The 23,835-nt window shown below is 47.5% G+C and overlaps 1 long non-coding RNA gene across 1 annotated transcript; it reads right to left on the bottom strand.

Annotated features, from left to right (window-relative positions):
• Positions 1 to 1,364: 1,364 nt before the first annotated feature.
• Positions 1,365 to 19,085, bottom strand: LOC309864611. Its single transcript, XR_014311650.1, has 3 exons — positions 18,958 to 19,085; positions 8,628 to 8,769; positions 1,365 to 1,817 (listed from the first exon to the last, which is right to left on the bottom strand). It is a non-coding gene; the product is annotated as an uncharacterized lncRNA (long non-coding RNA).
• Between the last annotated feature and the right edge of the window lie 4,750 nt (positions 19,086 to 23,835).

Genomic DNA, 23,835 nt, shown 5'->3' with positions numbered 1-23,835 from the left:
TAAGTAAACATATCCAGGTACCAGGAGGGGGATAAAACCCAGCTCCACAGGAATAGACATTCCTGTGCTTGGGACCCTCCCAGACTGTGCCCTTTGTGTCTCTGCATCTGACTGTTCATCTGTATCCTTTATCATATCTTTCATAAATTGCAAATGAAAACAAATGTTTCCCAGAGTTCTGCGAGCCACTCAGTTGAACCGGAGGAGGAGTTGAATGAACCTCTGATTTGTAGCCAAGTTGTAGAGAAGTTGTGGGTAACCTGGGCCCCTCCTACTTATGACTGGCACCTGAATGTGATGGAACAGTCTCACGGGACTGAGCCCTTAACCTGTGGGATCAGATGCCATATCAAGGCAGACAGTGTCAAAGCTGAGTAAAACTACAGGACACCCAGCTGGTGTTGCAGAGTTGCCTGGTGAGGGAAAAATCCACGGCCTCAGCCACAGTGTTAGAAGTGAAGTGTTCTGTGTGAATATGGTAATATGAAAGCAGATGGGAGAACTGAAGTGTTTGCTTGACATACACTCTCACACAAAATATTATGTATGCCAGGTCTTTGCTGATGTGATATAGCACATATTCAAGTTCTAGTGAAATATCATAAAGAGTCAACTCAAAAAACAAACAAACAAACAAGCAAACATACAAAATATGGATGAGCTGGGAGAAAATAAGCAACGTTTCCTCTTTCCTATCAAGAGAAAGACCATTCCTGAATTATCCAAGATTTTGCTTTTACCTGAATAACCATACAGTTCAATAGTACTTGAAGGAAAAAGCATGTTTGGTCCTCAGCGATCCTTTCCCCTGATATGGCCGGCAAGATTGGAGTGATTCTTGTGGATATAGTTTTGCTCCAGAGTGGGGAAAAAAAGGAGTTCTTTCACCAACGTTCAAAGGGTTTTTAAAAAATGGCCTTCATTAAAATACATCGGCCCCTCCTTTGGAACCTGCTCACGCGACACTCCAGGCCAGCGAGCATCAAGGGGTTGGAAATACGGTACAAAGTCCCATGAAGCCACCTCTCCCTCTAAACTATTCTTCTCTCTGCCAAATTCTGCTTCGGTCAGCCTAAGGATCAAATACCTGTCTTTGGGCAATAAAGTGATGTGCATTAATCAATCATTGGCCCTAACTGGCAAGTTCCTTAAAAACTCATGGGACACAGATGGTTGCCATGACTTTCCCAGGAAGCAGCTACTGTCTTTCCATGAATGCGGCATGAAAATACAGGGCTGGGTGAGCAGATGAATGTCCACTCGTGAAACAATCATGCTGAGGACAATAAACAGTAGTTTTGGATGGCAGATTTAAATTTCATTCACAGCCAAGAAAACACTCCAGATACATGATGAGTCTCCACTTCCTGCTGTTTCCAACATCTGAGTCCTCCCTTCCATTCCTGTTTCCACCACTTCAGTAAATGTCTCCCGTCCTCATTGCATATAAAAAAGGCTCGGATTCTTTCTATTCTAATGTCTGTAAGACATTACTGTGAACAAGAGCAGGGGATAATTCCTCCTCCAAACCCATCTACGAAATAAAGGGTTCTATTCAGGATCATGACAAGCTGAGGAATCCCTCAAGAGAACTTCCAGAGTCATTTCAACCTGTAAGGCTGGCTAAAATGTTCCTCACCATCCGCCACACCAGGGCTAGGACTGATGAGTGTCTCCACCATGCAGGTCCCTCTGGATGACATGATCACTGGGAAACCAGGCACGAGGCAAGCAAAAATCAGCACCTGCTCTTCTGCAAAGTTTGTCTGAAGTGCTTGAAGCCACAGAAGAAACAGATTGACTCCTTCAGATCTTACCTAAAAACAAAATTAAAGGTGACAAAATTAAACACATGTTTATGCAGAGATGCACTGCAATGCAGATTCAGTTCTGAGAAAGAAAAACTAGAAGTTAAAGGTACCGTTAAACTCATGCACCAAGTTCCTAGTGACAAGAAATCAGGCGTGCTGCAAGAAGCCCAAGGGTGAAGAGTTGGGGTCTGGAGCCACAGTGCCTGGTTCCAATGCAGGCTCTGCTTTTTGCTTTTTGCTTGCTTAGCTGTGGCCAGTGGAGAACCACCAAACTTCTCCCTTTGCATCAGTCTCTACCTCTGAAAAATAAGGATGATTAAAGAATTTACCACAAAGTGTTTGCACAGGGATAAGTGACTTACAACAGTGCCTGTATCATCAACTGTCATTTAATCACAAAAATAATGCAAAGACAATCGTCCTCCAAATTTACAGTGTGCTTTGAATAGGGTTTTTTCTATAATATGCTTATGTATCATGGAAAGTTCTTGAAAAATCTCAGAGCTAAATAAGACCTTAAAGACCTGGCTCAGTTATTTGACCTTGAAGCACATTCATCAGGCATTTCTACACCAGCCCTCCTTTTTTTTTTTTTTTTTTTGCCTGTGCAGGTAGCTACCTTGAGGGCTGCCGCCAAATCATCACTTCCACAAAGAACCATTCAGAAATTTCTGGAACTCATATCATTGCTGGACTTCTGGCATAAGTCCATTGTTCCTGGTGGATGCTTCCAGTAGTAGGAAATGGAACATGCTCAATGAGGGCAGGGGGTTGTGTTTGACTTGCCCACTGCCATATCTCCAGCACCTAGAAAGGTGCCTGAAACACATAGCTGGCATCCAGTAAATGTGTGCAATAAATGAGTGAACTAGACAAAAATAGATATGCACTAGTAGACGTGGCCTGTGGATTATAGCTTCAAAAGCAGGAGAGTATTGAGAGTCCTACATGGTAGGTTGCATGGCACTGAGTTAAAGAAAATGGGTCCTACAATCAGACCAAAGTTTAAACCTCGAAAGTTGTGCAATCTTGGACAAGTCACCTACAAGAACAAAGACCCCTGTCTTCTATTGATAACAGCTGGGAAGAGAGAATCCATTTCAGAACGAAAGGGGACACAGGACGGCTGTGTACGACACTTATATTGTGGTCAAGATGGCAGTGTAAATTCACTTCATGGGGTCCCACACCATCATCCCCCACTACCATTTGAAATACATGGTAATAAGAGATGAAATATATATATATATATTTTCAGTGTAACAGTATTCGTTGTTTTTGCACCACACCCAGTGCTCCATGCAATCCGTGCCCTCTCTAATACCCACCACCTGGTTCCCCCAACCTCCCACCCCCTACCCCTTCAAAACCCTCAGATTATTTTTCAGAGTCCATAGTCTGTCATGGTTCACCTCCCCTTCCAGTTTCCCTCAACTCCCTTCTCTCCATCTCCCCTTGTCCACCATGCTATTTGTAATGCTCCACAAATAAGTGAAACCATATGATAATTGACTCTCTCTGCTTGACTTTTTTCACTCAGCATAATCTCTTCCTGGAAGAGATTATATATATATTTTTAAAAGATTTATTTACTTACTTATTTATTTGACAGAGAGAGATCACAAGTAGGCAGAGAGGCAGAGAGAGAGAGAGAGAGAGAGAGAGAGAGGAGGAGGAAGAGGGCTCCCTGATGATGCAGGACTCAATCCCAGGACCCTGAGATCATAACCTGAGCTGAAGAGACAGGCTTAACCCACCCACTTAGCCACCCAGGTGCCCCTAGATTAAACACATATATTTTTTAAAGATTTTATTTATTTATTTGGCAGACAGAGATCACAAATAGGCAGAGAGGCAGGCAGAGAGAGAGGAAGGGAAGCAGGCTCCCTGCTGAACAGAGAGCCTGATGTGGGGCTCAATCCCAGGACCCTGGGATCATGCCTTCAAGCCGAGCCGAAGGCAGAGGCTTTAACCCACTGAGCCACCCAGGCACCCCTAGATTAAATATATTTTTTTTTAAGAGAAGAGAAAAGTTAGCAAGTGAACCTCGGTAAAAAACAAAACAAAACAAACAAAACCCAAAACTGACAAACATCTCCATGAAGCAGCAACCGCAGAAATTCTCAGTGATGCACAGATGTGTAGCGACAGGAAAAGATGTCTGGAGGCTGACTTCAAGGGGGAAAAGTCGCTCCCACTGGAGATAAAGGCAGACAGAAAGGCCTGCTCGCTTGCTGCCTGAAGCCACAACTTCAACTGGGCTGCGGACTTGATTGCACACCACTTGCTTCACCAGAATACTGTGAGGTTTCCAGTAGCTCATTACATCTAAACACTACTGCCTCCTTTAACAAGGTTTCCCTTCCGGATTGCCCCTGACTTACAGGGATAGGCAGTAGGTGTCCCTCCACGTGCTCCTTCCAAATTCTCTCCTCTCTCTGCTTTCTTCTGATCCACTTTTTATTTATGGGCTAGCTTTACAGGATATCCCTTCTGTGATTAAACAGGTCTTAATAATTCTACCTTTTGTAAAGGAAGCCTTCCCCAATTATTTAGATGTTGATAAATATTTACCTCTGAATCTCCATAAATCATCACTTTATATGGCACCAACATGTAGAAAATAAGAATGAAGTTACCCAATTTTCAGAATGAACCATACAAATGACAACCTACCATCTAAAGCCAGAGACAGAAAGAGAACATCTGCATAAACTAAAGTAATGCGGGTTCCTTATTCATTCATATTTATTATGCAAAATGGAAGTTTTAGGAAGATTAGAATAATGCATACTTGTTCTATTATATAGGCAACTAATCCTCTGTAGATGGTAATGTATCCATAACTCCATCTCCAATCTAGAATTTCTGAACACGAGGAGAGGGTATTAAAATCTCCTCTGTGGGAGGCAGAGCATTACAGTGTCTGGCTCCGGCCTTCCTGCTGCAGGATGAGACTTGCAATTAGTGATGGCAAATGGAATTCACAAAACATTTCTGGGCTTTAGAAGACATCGGAAAACTAGCAAAGGACTTAGAAAATGGTAGGAAAGGAAGCAGGAAGAGGGAGGTGGCAGAAACAAGTGAGCCAAAACCTGATCTGTAAGCAACAAGCTCAAGAGAAACAAATCAGGGTGCCAGAGAATAAATGCCATTTTCACTGCAGGATCTCTACAGGCCTGTGCCCTCCAGACCCCGTTCCCACCACACGGTAAGTTGGGGGAACTGAACCTGAGATTTCCTTAATAAACCAGGACCCTCAAATGGAACCAAAGTGATCCCAACCAAGAACACTCCCAGCCTCCTGGCAAAGGAAAGACAAACCCTCCAGGAAAAAACAGACAGACAAACAAACAAACAAACAAAAACACCAAAAAACAGAATTAAAAGAGATTACATCTATGTTCCAATAAATCTGGTCTCAAAATCCCTTCACAGAGCATGCAAGAAGTGAGGCCACTGTGAGAGACAGAAGACTGAGGGAAAATGAAGACTTTAGACACTGGAATGATCAGATACAGAATAGAAAATATTACATGTTAATCGTTTAAGAACACAAAAGAGGTTTAAAAATGAAGAAGGATCAAGAGCCTATCAAAAGCAACAGGCTAAGTGTGAACATGGAACTGAAGGAAGTTAAACAGGGACCAAAAATCACTGAGACGTAAAACACAACAGAAAACACACCAGAATGGTGGGGCAGTAGATGAGCCCCGAATGAAGGACTTCACAACACTGCACCAAGAAGTGAAGACATTCCCCAGAATGCAACACAAGGAGGCAGGAGAAGAGGATGAACGCCAGCTTGAGAGACACGAACAACAGACGGGAGGTTTAAATAAGAATCCTGGGATGTACAGCAGAAGGACAGAGTCAAAATTTCAGAAGAAAACAGCTGAGGATATTACAGAAATGATAAATTCAGAAATACAGGAAATGCACAGATACCAAGCAAGATGAGAAATCTTCAATTAAACATTTTGTGGTAAAGCTATAGAACACCAAAAACTAAGAAAAGGTTTTAAGGAAAAGGCATTTAAAGGAATGAACAGGGTGGAAACAGGGTTTAAAGCTGCTACAGTGGTAAGGAGATGCTAGTAAAATGGTACCTGTAAAGGGTGACAGGAGTATTTTTACTGCCACTACTGCTAATACTGTGTCTAATGCACATAACAACTGAAGACTGCGAAGGTTAAACTGGAGCAGAAAAAAAAATTAAACGAATTATGACCCTCAAAAGAAGGATCATGTCGGGGAGCCTGGGTGGCTCAGTGGGTTAAGCCTCTGCCCTCAGCTCAGGTCATGATCCCAGGGTCCTGGGATCGAGCCCCGCATCGGGCTTTCTGCTCTGCAGGGAGCCTGCTTTCTCCTCTCTCTGCCTGCCTCTCTGCCTACTTGTGATCTCTGTCTGTCAAATAAATAAATAAAATCTTTTTTAAAAAAAAAGAAGGATCATGCCAATGAATTTCACAACTCTGGTGATCACTTTAAAAGCATCTCTTCTTTTTATCATAGCATTTGCATCATGTCCAGGATGAGATATTACAGCACACATGATAGAATATTTTAAAACAATAGTCCATTTTGCTCAAACTCCATGTTGAAAGCAAACGACTCTGTCAAACACTTTGAAGAAGGTAAAAGTAGTGGAACCATGTTTTGTCAAGAAAGCCCAGGGAGAAAAGCAGGTAGTAAAACCAAGTAGCAGTATCGAGGAAGGGCAGCCTCAGGAAGAAAATGAGCACCGTTTTCTTCTGCTTTGTTCTCTTTTTTGTTTTCTTGTTGTCGGTATCTTTTTTTTTTTTTTTTGGTCTTTCCCAGAAATTACTTCATATATATACATTTATCTGTTCAACTTCAGTGAAAGTTGGGAGGAAAAGGTGCCAGAACTTTTGAATGGTTGTCTTCAGCTGAGTGCTTATTTTCTTCCTTCAGTTTCTCTGGGGTTTCCCACTATTCTTCAATAAACATGTGTTGCTTTCTGTCAGGGTAAAGCCAAATGCATTTTTAAAAGAAGTAATGGCAGGTCATCCGTCCATCCAGATCAGGAGAGAGCCCATACCAGAAAAGGCAGAGAGGGTAGTAGACTCCCCTCTTTGAGTTCCTGCCCTCTTGGTCTTTCCTCAGCCCTTGCTCTCTGCTATGTCTCTCCAGTCACACCCCAAACCCAGAGAAACAAAAGGACTCTTCAAAACTTAAACCCTGTGAGAAGGGCCACGCAGAGGCAAGGAGAGCCCTGTAAGACTCTGAGCCATGTGGTCTGTATCTGAGACTGCACATCTCCTTGAGCCACGTTCCATTCCCTCCATGCCTAATGTTGGCCTTGTGTTCTACAGAAGCAGTCAGGGCATCCATACACTCCTCTCTGTGTGCTTTTCTGTATACCTGATCCCATCTCAACCCACAACATCCAGCAGCATGCACCATCTGTCATCTCCCTTCAGTCAACCTGCAAATAGGTAAACACAGCCTGTAAAACCCACCCTTGTCCAAGCTATGTCTGGAGTTATGATCGTCTGTGTCTTTACCATCAAACTTTCTAAAAGGCTATTCTTGTGTGTGACCTCCATGGTCTCACGCCCAGTCACTCTATCTCTCTGTCTGGCTTAGGACTCCACTACTCACCTCCCATTTTCTTTCAGTACTCAGTGACAACCTCCTCAATCTACCCCCACCCCCTAATCAAGCTGCTTTGCAACTTTTCACATCATCGAACATTGCTGACATTTCATTCCTTGAAATCTCTCTTCTCTAGACATCTGTGCAAAAATGCCTTCCTGGCATCAAAGCCACGTCCCTCCCCTTCCATCCACTACTCCTTTATTCTTCCCCTTTATCTGCCCAAGAAAAGAAGGAATTACCCTAAATCCTTAACTGTCACTCTCTCTACAAGGAATATATCCCTTGGCAACAGCATGATTGCATCTCTCTTCCCCCAAGCACCCATTCCTACATTTTGACTGTCCAACCAGAACCTACACCTGCACGTCCAACAGACACCTCAACTCAGATTGCCTAAAGCTGCACTCCTTCTCTTACCTCCTGCACCTGGCTCCCTTCCTGAGTTGCCACGACTGTTGTGGCAGTTGACACATCAGACTCAACATTCTGAAAGCACAGAGGCACCCCTAAGCCTACTGCAGCATTTTTTTTCCATAGCCGAGATATGGAAGCAGCCCAAGTGTCCAGCAACAGAAGACAAAGTGGTACATACACACAATGGTATATTACTCAGCCATCAAAAAGGATGAGATCCTGATATTTACAACAGTATGGATGTACCTAGAGGGTATTGTGCTAAGCAAAATAAGTCAGACAGAGAAAAACAAATACTGTATCTCCAGGGATGAATCCTTAAAAAATGCCCTACATATTCAAGTTTTAATGCAGGACCAGAAGCAACAGTTTTAGCATATATCACCACGATATAAAATAAAATCTTTAAGATAAAAAGGAAATAATAGGACAACAGCAATTAGGGTAAAAAGACTTAACAACTCTCTTGCTCAACTTCACCAGCACCACACCAGCTACACGTCTGACCCCCAGACCAACATAGCAGGTGTGAAAACAGGTCCAAGCAGAGAAAGTGTTACGTGTCACATTTTTTGAAAAATGATAAACAGAAGGGATGCCTGGGTGACTAGGCTGGTTGAGCGGCCAACTCTTGATCTCAGCTCGGATCTTGATCTCACGGTGGTGAGTTTGAGTTCCACACTGGGCTCTGCACTGGGTGTGGAGCCTGCTTTAAACTAAACTAAACTAAACTAAACTAAAATAACACCTCTGTCAAAAGTACGTGAATTTACAACTTACATGTAAGTCAAGTTCTACTTGTTCTAAGACAGCATGAAAACCAAGATGTCGTTATCAAGACAGGAAGCAAGATAAATTGTGTATTCCATGTGCCGTGAGATGACTCCAACTGCATCCAAGTCAGCCATGGCCCTCCACACATCTGCAAGAGAGGGTATATTATCCACATTAGCACAGAGGAAACCAAGGCTCAGAGAGGTTAAAAAAAAAAAAAAGAGTCCAAGATCATATCATCATTTAGCAGCATAGCCAGAATGTATAGGAATTACCTCAAAACAGGCCACACTAGTGGAAGAATACCGTAGTGTGGAGTTATGAAAACCCAGGTAGAACGCTGCCTCAGAAAGGCAGATAATCAATAAAAAAAAAAATAAAGAGGCGCCTGGGTGGCTCAGTCGGTTAAGCATCTGCATTGGGCTCAGGTCATAAATAATCCTGGGATCTTGCCCTATGTCAGACTTCCTGCTCAGCAGGGAGTCTGCTTCTCCCTCTGCCTCTGCTCCCCATTCATTCTCATAAACAAACAAATCAATAAAATCTTACCCAAAAAAAAGAAAAAAAGAAAGATTATAAGCTTACAATAAAGATATGAATGATGAGTCAAAGCTTTCAGTGACACACCCACACCTGCCTACAGTTCTCTGGCTAAAACATGGGTGGAATTGATGGGGTTAGAAGAACAGGAGGCACATAGGCCCGGACAGCACAGCCCCAGCAGATGCAGAATCCTGGTGTAGGTTTAGCTAGCTTTCATTGTCCTTTAAAATGTCAAAGCTAAAGAAATCTGGTAGGGTTATTGAAGTCTGATCCTGGGGGATGCCTGGTTGGCTCAGTCTGTTAGGCAGCAGCCTAACATGACTCAGGTCATGATCACAGGGTCCTGGGATCAAGTCCGGCATCAGACCCCTTACCCAACCAGAAGCCTGCCTCTCCCTCTGCCTGTTGCTCCCCCTGCTTGTGTTCTCTCACTAACAAATAAATAATCTATAAAAAGAAAGTAGAAAGAAAAAAAAAAAGAAAAGAAAAATAAAATCTGATCCACAGTATAGAACAACACAAAGGATGGTACTTTCTTGGGCTGATTTCTGTTTGTTTGATTTTAAGTAGGTTCCACAGCCAGCACGGAAACTAGTGCAGGGTTTCATCTCAGGACCCTAAGACCATGAACTGAGCCAAAGGCAGACAATCGATTAAGCCACCCAGGCACCCCACTTTCTTGGGTTCTAATGGGACTTTTCTTAGGTTCTAATCCTAGCTGTACTGGCTGCCAGGGGGAATGAAGTCCAGCACCACAAGAAAAGCATCTCAAGGCAGCAGTCCTCTGCAGAAGATTTGCTGGTGGCTGCCATCATCAAAGAGTCAGTGGGTGAAGTTGTTGAAGCACAGTGGGAACAATGATAGCCACTGCCTTTTGGGTGTCACTGAATCATCCTACTCATCTTCAGGAAGCCTGGCCCTTCTCCAGTCAACGCAGCAAAAGCAAACTTGTTAGAAGAACAGGGGAGGGGGTCATCTCCCTCCCTCCCAGAAACTGAAGCAACCAGCCAAACAGTGCAGCACTGGAGTAAAAATAAAAATATGAAGGAATGTGGCTGCACCTGGGTAGCTCAGTCTGTTAAGCATCTGCCTTTGGGTCAGGTCCTGATCTCAGAGACCTGGGATCTGAGACCCACATCAGGCTCCATGCTCAGTGAGGAGTCTCCCTTTCCTTCTCCCTCTGCCCCTGCTCCTAGCTCATTCTCTCTCTCTCTCAAATAAATAAAATCTTTAAAATAAGAAATTTAAAAATGAAGGAATGAATCAAAATGCAGAATTCAGAAACAGAACTACAGATATAAAAACTACATATAAAAACCTGAAATATGACCCAGTGAGTGAGGAAGGATTATTAAATCATGATACTGTATGAATTGATTGCCAATTTTTTCTTAGAACATAGAGCACACTGCACTACACGAAAACGAAAACACAAAATTAGGATTGAATACAAAAACAAAATTATCAGTGTTATTCCATCAAGTGTTTCTCTAACCTACTGATCAAAACCTCAGTTCATCCTCCAAAAGAATCTGGGCACCACCTCAGCACACATGAACACATTTTCAGGCCACAGTTCACACTGCTCCAGTCCCCACTCTAAGTCCTGAGCCATGGGCTCCTCCAGGCAAAGCCACCACCAACTAGGCCCCTGCCCTAGAAATCCCCAAACCCAACCACTTCACAACAGGGAGACTCAGGGAGATTCAAATGGGCAGAAACGTGGGACTTTGACTTTTTTTTTTAATTAAAAGAAAAATACAGCAAGAAACATTTCTAGCACAAAGTGAAGAGCTAATCTTTCACAATGTCGAGAGTATTAGAATTATCAATACACTATCAGTAGTTTGATAGGTCAAACAGGCCAAAAGCTGGAAACACAAGAGGAAATGCTCACAGCAAACAGACCTGAAATCCAGGGCCTGGACCGGCTGACATGGCTCTGCCGCTTACCACAGTGAGAAAGTGTAACTTTCCTGGGCCTCAACTTCCCTCCTGGCCAGCAGGAAAGTGGCAACACCACAAAATTCATATATGGTCGGGGATTACGTGAAAGGAGAATGCTCAGTGAGAGCCCCGCCACACCGCCCGTCCAGCCACAGTCTGTGCCCAGTGAATGGGAATTTCCTCTACGGAAGCCACACGAAGAGCTGAAGGATCTGCACAGGATGCCTGTTTATTTACCAGTCACAAAACCACATTCTGCCATAAACAGAGAGGGCAAGAGACCCCAAGAGATGGGAATATCCCTCACCCTTGCCTGGACCAGGCTTTCAAGACAAGTTGGAAAGCCCACAGCAGCTCTGCCACTGACTCTGAATGAGCCTTTGGAAGACAACACCATCCCAAACAACAGTTTAATTTACTTCTCTTTAAAAAGCAGTGAGACAAGGTCTTGGCCACATCTTCATAAATTAACAGCTTAGGAGGCTAAACCCCAATGATTTAGTTATGTCCCCAGCAGGCACACCTCCACTCGTGGGCAGCTTCAGGGAGAAAGGGTGCCTCCCCATCCATGAGGACACCCTCTGACATTCATCTGAAGATGCTTCCTACCCAGGGGCATTTACTCCCTGGAACCCCCCCATCTAAGTTCCTCTCCGGATGCTGCACGAGGCAAATTCCTCACACCCCCATCACCACTGGTGACACCGCAGCTACCCCCGAGCCTTCAAGCAGGGTGCACCTGTCTTTGCTGCCAAGCATCCCATCAGCCCAGCTCCATCACTGATTTCTGTACCCATAATTAATTAACTTATGCATGTATGTATTTATTTATTTTTACAGCTTCATTTATTTTAGGGAGAGATACACAGAGAGAGAGAGAGATACAGAGAGAGCACACACACACAAATACAGGGAGATAGAACCTCCAGCAGATTCTACACTGAGAGCAGAGCACACCTCAGGGCTCAATCCCACCACCCTGAGATCATGACATTCGCTGAAACCAAGAGTTGGATGCTTCAACGACTGAGCCACCAGGCACCCCTCTGTACCCTTAATCTTAAGAAAAGACAGACACCGCTTCTTTCTGTCAGCCACAGCCTCATAAGCCATCTGTCACACAGCCAAAGTTTCCAGAGGGTAGGACCAGGTCTGCAACACCAGTGATGCCAGAGTACCTCCATAAAACTACAATCTAGTGAGTACCAGGCTCTGCTCTAAGCTCCTAATATGGCCTTCTATTTTGTACCCCTCACAGACCTACATGCTAGGTATTATCCACAGTTCAAAGAGGAGGACACTGAGGTCCATGGCTTACCCAAGTGATCTACTTTTATGTGGCAGCAGCAGGGGCCTGAACCCAAGTCTGTGACTCCAAGGCCCCTCCATCAAATCTGTTACTCATGCAGCCCCAACACAGTCATCAAATACCTCCCTAAACCCTCATCCCTCCTGTGAAAAAGCATGGTCTTCTGCCATTTCCCAGATGGGAAGAAAGCCGGCGTGAGCCAGATATAGTGACCTGCCCATGATGGTACAGGCGATGTCCTCCCTGTTCTCCCCCCAACACCCATGTCATTCTGCACAAGGCTCCATAGGGTCCTTCATGCTTCCAGTGGAAAACTCTGGTGAGACCACCAGTCTCCTGGCAGGCCTTCATCTTGACCCTGGAGGACAGGACCAGTTAGGAGAAACTGGCTAGTTAAGCCTCTGAAATGGGGTCCTACCACCCAGGAAAACCCCCTTATCTCCAGGGCATCGCCCGTGTGAATTAGCTGGCTTTGTAGAGGGCTCCACAAGCACCAGCCTTGCTGAGTCACTTTCTCTAAGGTGGTGGCTGAGACAAAAAGGACCAGGAAAGAAAGGCATAGGCTGTTGTGGAACTCCAGTGCCTTGGCATCAACAATTAATGTGAGCAGCTGCCTCTGCTCACCAGATCTCCATTTTATGTGAGGCACACTGTTCAAAGTTTACACCCCCCATCTCTGTAACCTTCACAACAACCCCTGGAGCTCCCTGCACCATCATTACCACCTCACAGACAAGGAGACAAGGCATGAGGGGTGTGTAGAATGATGCAGCTCTGTGCTGGGGCCAACCTGGGGAGGACTCCCACAGGCTTGCTCTTCCCACTGCTGCAGAAGCTGCTGAAAACAACGAGTTTTTCAGTTTGCATTATGTAGAGTGGAAAAGTCCACCATAAAGGTCATTCAATTTTTAAATGGGTTATTCCTCAGGATAAAAACAGTTCCAAAAAATAATTTCCGAGAAGTTCAACATATTCCTCCTTCCAGGTGCCTGGAATGTGATGGAATGTTGTTAAAATAAGTTCTGGCCCATCAGTATGCCAGACAGAAACTGGAAGTAAGCTGTTGCAGGTCCCCAAAGGCTCCGTCACAACCCTAAGGAGAAGACATATAACTTTCACTGTCCCAAAGTGGTTATGTTTAAAAAAAAAAAAAGGCACAGGTGGAACATTTTAAATTACAGACTTTCAATGCAGGGGCAGTGGGGGCGGGGGGGTGTCCCCCAACTACCCCCAAATGTTTCAGCTATATATAGTGACTTACCAAAGTGACTCATCACAAGTACCTACAAGGCGACTGACAGGCAACTGACCGATGAGGAAGGTATTTGGACTGCTTAACAAAACCAACACAACTTAGAATTTTCATTATTAAGAAGAGAAAACCATTTATTAAACACTCGCCAGGCACTGTCACACGCTCTACTCATCACAAGGCTGCCAAACTCAGTGCATAAACTGAGGCTGAGTAAGTCACCTAAGATCATGCAGCACCAGAAACTGGATTCCAACCAGTTCTGACATCAAAGCCCACCCCAGCTTGCTGCAATGCTTCAGAACCTAAGCTTTGTGATGATCAATAAACTACATGCTTAACAATGTTTACACATCTCTGTTAGAATTCAGGGAAAGGTTTTTAAAAATGACATACACAAGGGGAAAAAATAATACAGTTTCTGCAGGCAGGCTGCCCAGGGTTCAAATCTTGGCTTCTCCACTTGCAAGCTGTGTGACCTTGGACTCCTTTAGCTCCCCTGTGCCCATATTTCCATGCATTAAAATGGTAGCCATAACAGACCCTATCTCCTAACGCAAATAAAGCATTTTGGTGTTGTTGTTCTTGTTTTAAGATTTTTTTTTAATTTAAAGATTTTATTTATTTATTTGGCAGAGAGAGATCACAAGTAGGCAGAGAGGCAGGCAGAGAGAGAGGAGGAAGCAGGCTCCCTGCTGAGCAGAGAGCCCGATGCGGGACTCGATCCCAGAACCCTGAGATCATGACCTGAGCCGAAGGCAGCGGCTTAACCCACTGAGCCACCCAGGCGCCCTTGTTTTAAGATTTTATTATTTATTTGACAGAGAGAGAGAGACAGGGTGAGAGGGAACACACACAGGGGGAGTGTGAAAGGGAGAAGCAGGCTTCCCACTGAGCAGGAAGCCTGGTGAGGATTAGATCCCTGCACCCTGGGAGCATAACCTCAGCTGAACAACTGAGCCACCCAGGTGCCCACGAATAAAACATTGAGAATCATTCCTGGCATGAGTTAAACCTCAGAAGGTGTGGGCTGGTGTTACTTCTTGCTGGCCACTAGATAGAGTCAGCAGCCTCAGGCCCACTGTTTTAGCAACTCATTTGCATAAAAAAAGCCCAGGCTCAGCCACTTTGTGCTTACCCTATGGTTTCTTCCTGTCACTAACATCTCTCCTCACTCCTGCTCTGTGGCACTAAGCTCTGGGCCTCAACTTCCCATCTGTCAAATGAGGTGAGGAGCCCAGCTGATCTATCTGAGGTCCTTCCAGCTGGGCAACCTAGGGTTCTTGGTAACTCAGGGCCCAGAAATTTCAGAACCATCCTAACACATACATTACCAGATGACACCCACTCAATTTCCTCAAATCTTCTCTTCCGTGTTATGTATAAATGCTTATTTTCATGGCAAATCTTCTCCAAGATCCCAGAGCTCCACGAGCACCCAGAATAGGCTGGGCAGGCATCCCCAGTGCTGAGGCTGGGGAAATGATGGTCAGAAGCTCTGACCTCCAGGGGAGATGGATTCCAAATCAAGCTGTTCTGATAAGCAGGTCTTCCCTGTTAGAGAGGATTTCAACAGAGCACAGTTAAGAGGAAGTGCAGGCAAGAAACTCAGAACTTGGCCCACCGGACAGAGGGCAGTAGGACAGTGGGCCGGAGGGGTAACAGAGGGATTGAGAGGAATGGCACGATCAACAGAGGCCAGCCAAGACAGCACTGAGGCTCAATGTGAGAGGGTGGGCTGGGGATACACTGTGAAAATGGCTTCAAAGGCAGGAAGCAAGCCCAGCTCAGCACAAAGCAAAGTCCTGAGCAGGAACCTTCTGGGACCAGGTTGGACACTAAGGTGAGCTGAAAATGGCTGTGGCACCCAGTGCAGTCTGAATCTCACCCATGCCTCTCACAGGCTGGGTGACCCCGGACCAGTTATGCTATGTCCTTTAATGTTTCCTAAAGGGTATATTCACTCCATAACCCTGAGCCATGTTCTCATTTCGGTGAGTGTGGGAGGCCGCAATAAGGCTTGAGACGAGAACCAAACCAGACCCTGACTTGTGCCTCCTTTAAAGTCCAAATAACCTAACAAAAGGTTTAGGACGGGAAAAGTTCAGCAGCACTGGGCAAGAGTCTGTGCTATGTGTTGTGCGCTCGCCTACGTGACTTCCCACACGCTTACTAAACAAATGAGAACAATTCGGTTGGTCTAAAAAGTTTGTTGCTGGTCCTTGCTGCCTTAGTACAACCCATAATTTACTTTCAGGTTTGCTGTATTTGTACTGGCATCAGCCATTTGGCGTCATGAGGAACCATAGTTGCTTAACTAAACACAGATGTAATGTCACTATATATATGGCCTTAAGGCTTTGAATAAACTTAGCACTGTTGGACATCCTCCTCAGTGCTCCTCCTGCCCCCCATCTCTGTGCTTCTCGAGTTCTTTTCTTCATCCTCTTACCCTCATGTTCCTGGTTGATTTGTTGCGCCAGCCATGACAGGTGAGGATCTGATGGTGCCCACTATCTACAGAGATCCAATATATACAACTAGGACAGCCTGGAGGGGGGTGGGCAACCCAGGCTGGACAGGGAGTTAAGAAGGAGTCAGGAAGGGCGCCTGGGTGGCTCAGTGGGTTAAGCCGCTGCCTTCGGCTCAGGTCATGATCTCAGGGTCCTGGGATCGAGTCCCGCATCAGGCTCTCTGCTCAGCAGCGAGCCTGCTTCCTCCTCTCTCTCTCTCCGCCTGCCTCTCTGCCTACTTGTGATCTATCTCTGTCAAATAAATAAAATAAAATAAAAAATCTTAAAAAAAAAAAAAAGGAGTCAGGAAGAAGTCATTCCCACACTTGAGGCATGGGTTGGTACTGACCAGAGACACTGGGCAAGAGACAGTGTCCTAGGACTGCTGTAAGACTAGCCGGGTCCAGGCAAAGCGCCTAACAGTGTGTAGATGTAACCCACCTGTAAAAGGTGGACGGGGGGGGGGGGGTGGTTGCAGCTGGTTGAGCATCTGACTCTTTGTTTTGGCACAGGTCCATTCACCTGGCCCATTCACCTGTGCCTGCATGTGTTCTGTGGTGTGCTCTTTATCTCTCTCTCTCTCTCTCTCAAATAAATAAATCAAAAAAAAAAAAAAAGGAAGTCTGGAAGGATCAGGAGACCTGCTGTTAAGGTCCCAAAGACTCCACCCTCCTCAACTAGCCTCCGGAAATAAAGTAAGTGAATGCCCAGGAGCCTCCTGGACACAAAACTTTCCAAAGCAAATCTTTCAATTTCATACTGGAGAAAAGGTTGCTGTGCAAATTCAAGACAAAAAAGCCGGCCATGGTGGGGTGGGTTTGGACGGGGTTGGTCCTGTAGGGCTCTGGCCACTAAATGCCCACTGCCCAAGCCAGGAGCCTGGAGTCTGTGCAGCCAGTGCTTCCTGAGGCTTCCACATCATAGCCTCACTCTGAAGTTTCCACCTGGAAGCTCCTTACCCAGGGAGGCAACCTGTGAGCACCCCCTCACACACACCCCAGCTTCTGCCCCTCCATCCAGCTGGAGTGAAGGATCCCCAAGCCTGCTCTCTCTGGTCTCTCCTGCACAGAGAGGAGTATGTGCCCCGGAAAGGAGGGTCCCTGAGGATACCTGAGTCCTTGGCCCAAAGACAGCTGGCTTGAGAATGTGGGGTTTCGGTGCTCTAGGCACAGCAGTTCCTAGAGGAAACAGGGTAGGGAGCTCCAAGGTGGAGGGGAGTCCCGGGAGTCTGGGATCACAGATGCCAGTGGCCCCCAAGTGGAAGGGTTTCAGTAACTCCAGAGGTGAGAGGGGCCAGGGGTCAGGCCTGGAGGTGGACAAGGACCTGTGGGGTAGGGGGCCGGAGATGGAAGTGATCCCAGGGTGGTTGCAGGCCCAAAGTAGAGGTGTGGGGGTGGGGGTGGGGGAAAGGGGTCCATGGGCCAGAAAAAAATGGTATCCTGGGGCTCCTGGGTAAAAGGCACTTGAGGTGGAGGGGGCCCAGTGGGGCCCAGGCTGCGCGGGCAGAGCCAGCGCCTCTCAGGCTGGGGAGCCCGGCGATTCTGAGGGACAAAATTTTCCATCAAGTTCTGGAAAAGAAGCCTGTCAGCACAGGCGTCTCTCCAGGGTCCAGTCGAGCCCAGTGGTGCTGGGCCCCTTGATGTCAGTAGGGCCCCACGGGTTCCCTGGATACCGAGAAGTGGAGCGAGGGCTGTGGGGCAAGGGCTATGGGGCGTAGGAGCACCAGGCCACCAGGAACCTGTCCGCCAGGCCCCCCTCCCGCTCCCTTGGACGAAGAAGCAGGTGGCAGCGGGCAGCAGGGCCCCAGTCTCCCTCTCTGCCTAGCGCCCCTACCCCTCCCCAGCCCCTCAGTACCTGAGTCAGCGGGGCACCGATGCACTCCCCCACGCCTTGCCCCGCCAGCCCAGAACCCCTGCCTCCCTGGGAGGCGCTACTTGCGCAGTGAGTTTGCTGGGCCCACAGAAGGCGGTGGGCGGGGCAGGCAGGTGTGGGCGCGCGCTGCGGCGGGTGGGGGGCTGCAAACAGCGGTGCAGGCCTCTCTGCAAACCCTGCGCCCTCACCCAGCCTCCTGTTCTGTCCTGTCCGGTGAGGGGGCTGGCTGCGCCCCCTGCTGGTTCCCGCTGCTCTTCTGCTGACTCCAGGACCCCAGTCCCCCGCCCAGTCCAGGCCTCCCTGCCGCTGCTTGAGCTCCAGGCTAGGCCCGCTGCAGCCCCTGTGCGGTGTGGCTGGCCCTTTTCTCTCCCCAGGGCACAGTGGAGCCGCGAGGGAAGGCCTGAGGGGATCTTCCGTCTGCTCAGTGCCAGTGGACACTCTCCAGGGGCCTCTCTACCTGGTGGGCTCCACCCATGGCCATCTTGGAACCCCTGGAATCCCCTTCAGAGACCAGGTGAAGCCCTCCTTGGGGAATCCAGGCTCCTGGGACCAAGGCGAGTTGATCTTGTGTACTGCTGTGTTTGTTCCCTGGCCTGGCATGGATTGACAGTTGCTGAATTGATCTATTCTGGGGTCATCAAGGGCAGAGGAAAGAGTTCAGGGCTGGGATCCCCAGGCCTGGGGTCCACACAGGCTTGGAGCCCTCTTGGCTGTCCCTGACAGAATGACCAAAGAGGAACCCTCAGAAACATGGATCTGCCTTGAACTGGCAGAGCATTCAGGGACAGGAAGGGGAATGTCTCCTTCGCAGAGTATCTGGAAGCCTGAAGTGGAAGATGGATTTGTCTGAGCCATGGTCATTAGTGTTGGGCCAAGGAACCCCTGGCTTGCTTCTCCTACCTGTATCCTAGGTCTAAAAGGGTGTCTGGGTGGCTCCCTCAGTGCAGCATCTGTCCAGGGTCCTGGGATCCAGCCCTGCATCTGGCTCCATGCTCAGTGCAGATCCTGCTTCTCTTTCATCCTCTCCCTCTACTTGTGCTGTCAAAAAAAATTAAAAAAAAAAAAAAGTTAAGAGGGGGGACAAAATGGCGCGGAAGTAGGAGGCGTCTTTTCAACTTGTACCCCAAAATGAGCAGATTACCTACCAATCATCCATGAACTCCAATCACCCATGAAATCAGCCTGAGATCAGAATTATACACGTCTGGATCTCTACAGGGGGAGAAGAAGCCAGTGGGCAGGTAAAGCGGAGTGGGAACTGTGAACTGATATCAGAAGATAAACAAAAGGGGGAGGGAGCTACCAGAGGCAACCAGTTGGAAAGTAATACCCCAATACAAGCCAGAGTACCCTGCGTCTGGGGACCAGCATTAACTCGGAGACTGGTTGAAAGCACTCCAAAAGAGCAAAGCATCTCTGGGGAAATTGTGGGAATCGGGGCGGCTAGGGACAGGGGCTTAAGTCCCTGGTCCCAGGACAGCCTCCCTTGGCACTGAGGCAGAGAGAGTGCGGCAGAGAAACCAGCTCTTGGTCCCTAAGCTGCCAGCGCAAGGAGAATGCATGGGGTCCATTTCCTGTGAGGGGATGGGAGCCACACCAGGCGGCACAATGCAAGAGTCCTGCTATAGAGCCTGAGATACTCCCCTGAGAGAGGTATAAAGGCCCAGCCGGTGCCCTTTGATACACGCCCTTGTTTCAGAGCCTGCACCAAACTCTCGCCCCAGAGAGGTGCGCGAAGGCCCAGCCTGGTGCTCTCGGACCTGTGCCCCATTCTCAGAGCCTGAGACCCACGCGGAACCTCTGCCTTCCCTGAAATTGGTGCATGTAAGCTGGGCGCTCTTAGACCCAGAAAGACCGGGCACTCCCAGCCCGGGCCAGCGGGAAAATCTCAGTGTGCGATTGCTGCTTGGAACCTCTCTAGCGGTCTAGAGGTGCCCAAAGCTGCTGCTGCCGTGCTTTTGGGTACAAGCAAAAGATCCTCCATCCCCAGGGACAGCGACTTGGAACCTGCTCTGCCAGTGGCCAAGGGGGAACTTATTTGGGCTCTGCAGCCAGACTGAGGCTTCTCTCTGAGAGGGAGATCAGGGTGCGGTTTGTTTTCCTCTAAAACTACAAAAACCATCAAAAGCGGTCAAAGTGAGAAAAAAAAGTGAACAAACAAAAAACCGCCAGAGAACAAAAGCCTGAAAAAAAAAAAGTTTCCTCAGAGCCCACCCCCTTGGGGGGGCGGTAGGACTTAAGTCAGGGAACATCATTGACTGAAAACCCACATGGCAGGCCCCTTCCCCAGAAAACAAACCAAGAAAGAAAAAAGAAAAAAAAAGAGAGAGAGAGAGAGAGAGAAAAAAAGTACTACAAGAGAACTACCACTACTACATAGGAAACTTTTATCTTTCATTCATTCCCACTATTCTGGTTCTTTTTTTTTTTATATATATAGGTAATTTTTTTAACCCCAGCAGGATGGTGGAAGGGGTACATGGCTGAGTGCCTCCCGGGTCTGACCCTGTGTGACGCCACCCGGTGCCTGCAGCTGCCCTCTGGAAGGTGTTGCTTTAGTGGCAGAGCCGGAGGGCACCAAGCGTGTGTCTGTCTCCAAAGTTCTGGGCACCACATCACAATGCCTTCCTGAGAAGCAGAATCAAGGACAGTTGCTGATCTTCATTCCTTCCTACCAAAGGTATCTCATACACCATCTTTGGAAGTTGGAGCCAGGGGGCGCCTGGGTGGCTCAGTTGGTTAAGTGTCTTTCTTCAGCTCAGGTCATGATCCCAGGCTCCTGGGATGGAGTCCCACACATTTGCCTCCCTGCTCAGCTCCCCTGAGCCTGCTTCTCCTTCTCCCTCTGCCATTCCCCCAACTTGTGCTTTCTGGCTCTCTGTGTGTCAAATAAGTGAATAAAATCTTTTTAAAAAGTTTGGGCCAGGGGGCACCTGGGTAGCTCAGTGGGTTAAGCTGCTGCCTTCGGCTCAGGTCATGATCTCAGGGTCCTGGGATCGAGTCCCGCATCGGGCTCTCTGCTCGGCAGGGAGCCTGCTTCCCTCTCTCTCTCTCTCTGACTGCCTCTCCATCTACTTGTGATTTTTCTCTGTCAAATAAATAAATAAAATCTTAAAAAAAAAAAAAAGTTGGGGCCAGGGATGCCTGGGTGGCTCAGTTGGTTAAGCCGCTGCCTTCGGCTTGGGTCATGATTCCAAGGTCCTGGGATCTAGTTCCACATCGGGCTCCTTGCTCGGCGGAAAGCCTGCTTCTCTCGCTGCCTCTGCCTGCCTCTCTGCCTGCTTGTGTGTACTCTCTCTCTCTATCTCTGGCAAATAAATAAAATCTTAAAAAAAAAAAAAGTGTGGGCCATACTCTTTAGCCATTCTACTTTCCCTGGGGTAATTTGCCACCTCCCTGAATTTACCTGCATCTTTCCCAAAATCTACTTATCTTCCTGCCTTCGTGACCATAATGAGTCTATAAATTTTCAATAGACAGTGTGAACTTACACTTGCTAATATTTGCATAACATGCACCTCTTTTGATCTCAAAGAAAAGCTTCACACCACAATGGTCTCTAATCTCCAATTAGTTTCTGTTCCAGGATCCCACTGGAATTCTATGCGCCTGTCCCCTAAGATCCCATAAATTGTGGTCCAGTTTCCCAGCCAGCCAAGGAAAGCACATGGGAAATCTTGCTGAAGTATGAGTAAGAGCCAACGAAAGGGAACATATTTATCTGCCTCGAATGCTGGGACCTGAGGAAAGCAAGTTTCATTACAGACAAATCAGGAAGGAGGTGCAGATTGCTTTTTATGTCACTCTGGAGTGGAGGTCTGCTCACTCACAGAAGCTCAAAATCTTCACAAAGGACAATGCCCCCCACCCCCAAAGTCACCTGGGGATTCTCAGGAAAACTTTAATTGAAAGTATTACGGATTCTCCAACCTCCCAAAATGCAGGAGGAACATCTACAAGCAAGACTGTCACCACTTTTAGGCAATTACACTTATTTACCTTTTTTCTTCCTAGAAAATCATCCTCTCTCCCAATCCATGATCTTCTTTTTGTAACAGTTTCCTAAAGAAGGAAACAGGTGTCCTCCCATTCCAGTTCCATCCAAAATAATAAAATAAAAATCTTTAAAATTAAAAAAAAAAATTGTGATTTGTTGAGACAGAGCACATATGCAGAGGGACAAGCAGACTCTCCCACTGAGCAGGAAGCCCGATTTGGGGCTCGATCCCAGGACTCTGAGACCATGACCTGAACCGAAGGCAGATGCTTAACCAACTGAGGCACCCAGGAAGCCCCAAAATAATTCAATTTTTAATCACTTTGCCATAGACACTTTTGGGTGGCTTTGAAACACCAGAATCTCATTGACTTATCAGTGTCCTCTTCACCATCTCAGAAAAGGACTGGGTGCCTCTCAGAGGCCTCTCTCCCCTCCTGACCCAGGTCCCAGCCAAAGGTCCTTCACATTAGAGTATGAGGAACTGAGCAGGATGGGGTGTGGAAGCACCCTGGGGTGGGGTGGGGGGCTCTGGGGCCCTCCCACTCCCAATTTCAAAGACAGCGCCTGCTTTCCCCTGCCTCATATATGTACCCTGGGTTTGCCCTCTTTAAGGTTTCTGGTTGCTGCAAAGGTCTGAAAATCTCCTAAGTAGCACAAAAGCCATCATGTGCATTTTGGCCACACGGGACAGAAGGAGTTTAAAGGAAGAAAGATAAAGCTCCCCAGAATGAGCCAGCAGCTCTGGGCTTCCCCGCACATCTTTCCTGACCTTCAGAACCCTGGGAAGGAGCCCCTTGGTGCAAAGTCACAGGGGGAGCCCACGCACAGCCCAGGCCTCCTGCCCCAGGTCCTCTCCAGCCATAAACTGACCCCCTAGCCCCTTCCAAACCGTCTACAGCCTCAAACCACTGACGTGCGGTTCAGCACCCATCTCCAGAGCACAGGATGCACATGGCTTCCCCGCACCCTTCCCTGGCCACTCCCAAAATCACCGTGGGAATGTCGCAGCAAGGAGACAGGGAATCGATTTTTATCCTCTGGGTTGTCTTCCCTCGTAGCCCCTCAGGAGTCCCCACGCAGCAATGCCGCGTGGGCCCTACTGCTCTGAATCCACTTCCCCGGAGGAATCCGCTTTTCTTCAGCGTCTGTGTCTGCAAACCCGGCTCCTCTAACACCCCCCACCAAACGTACCAAGAACCAACGGGGGAAGAAGTTCATTTCTGGCTGACAAGCCTTTAATCCCTGAGAGCTGTGGCTGATGCAGGAGCAGCTTTTCTCCAAATGGTGATTTCGATACGAGGTCTTTTTGCCTGCTGGCCCCCAACATCCCTGACGTGTGGCTCCCAGGGGCCTCCCCGCGGCCAGGCCTGAGATTGGAGCCCACCCTTGGGCTCATTTTCCACCGCGCTGAATCCAGGCAGCGGCCCCGTCTCACTACAAAGGGTGCTGAGTAACGAGGTGCCGCCACCAGGAAGAGAGGCAGCAGGTCAGACAGATCTGGAGAATGACACTGGCCTTCTAGGGCCCCTCACAAGGGAAATACCATTAAGTAGCAGATCTGAACAGATATACTGTGTTCCACATTCACGCCGTAAGGATGGGGTTTCCTCGAGCCCTAATCAAAGGAACTCTTTCACCCGAGATCACATGACCAATCGGTGACTCAGTTTCCTTATACTAAAAATGAGGATAACAATACATCACAAGATTGTTTTGAGGAGCACACACGTTACAAAGTGTTTAGAGGCACCTGGGTGGCTCAGTGGGTAAGCATCTGA

Source organism: Mustela nivalis (genome assembly GCF_964662115.1).
Source record: "Mustela nivalis genome assembly, chromosome: 5".
Taxonomy (NCBI): domain Eukaryota; kingdom Metazoa; phylum Chordata; class Mammalia; order Carnivora; family Mustelidae; genus Mustela; species Mustela nivalis.
Note: the sequence above shows the minus strand (reverse complement) of the source record. Positions and strands in the feature narration are given on the sequence as shown.